Raw genomic sequence first — 997 nt, forward strand, 5'->3', positions numbered from 1 at the left:
TATATTACTGATATTCACACTTTTGTACGTAATTGGTTTTTCGGTTCACTAATGAAAGATGGATACAATTTTAAGCTGGACATAGCTAAACTAATAATTAAAAAAATAACCAGCAAAACAATTTTGCCCAGATATAATGTATAATATTAATAATGAATGCATTATTAATTAATTATAGTTTAATTAAATATATTAAACAGAAAACAACAACTGTTCCTTGTTGCAAATCTTTTTTTTTAATCCAGTGTGGATATTGATGTTGTCTTATAGATCCACTCATCCCGTTCATTCCTCTAGAAAAACATCTTATAAACAGCTAGTGTGTGCTTGTCCGTGTGCTTGCGAGTGTTTGCTCCTCCACATATTCTCCCCAATAATTACATTAATCACATTCCTGCCTATTATTTTTGTGCCAAAAATCATTAGGATATTAAGTAAAGATCATGTTCCATGAAGATATTTTGTAAATTTCCTACCCTAAATATATCAAAACTTAATTTTTGATTCGTAATATGCATTGCTAAGGACTTAATTTAGACACATTTAAAGGCGATTTTCTCAATATTTAGATTTTTCTTGCACCCTCAGATTCGGCCAAATATTGCCATATCCTAATAAACCATACATTAATGAAAATCTGATTTTTTAATCAGCTTTCAGATGATGTATAAATCAAAATTTTGAAAAATTGACACTTATGACTGGTTTTGTGGTCCAGGGTCACATTTTAGCACACTCGTAGTTTAACTTCATAATTTCCTGCCATTTTGTGTAGATAATAAATAGATAAATTAACAAAATCACTATGAAAAAAAAGAAAAAAAGTTATGTTCTTTTCTGCACTCTATATAATGAAAATGCAGTGAGGATATTTGTACTCCACACTGCAGATTTAATACTAAAATATTCACAAATTTTTTTTTAAACAAATGCTCTCCAAGCTTCTGTTAAAATTCAAATTATATGACACTTGTCTTTCTTTTTATTATATACATAA

Source organism: Sinocyclocheilus rhinocerous, unplaced genomic scaffold (genome assembly GCF_001515625.1).
Source record: "Sinocyclocheilus rhinocerous isolate Xijiao unplaced genomic scaffold, SAMN03320098_v1.1 scaffold504, whole genome shotgun sequence".
Classification (NCBI taxonomy): domain Eukaryota; kingdom Metazoa; phylum Chordata; class Actinopteri; order Cypriniformes; family Cyprinidae; genus Sinocyclocheilus; species Sinocyclocheilus rhinocerous.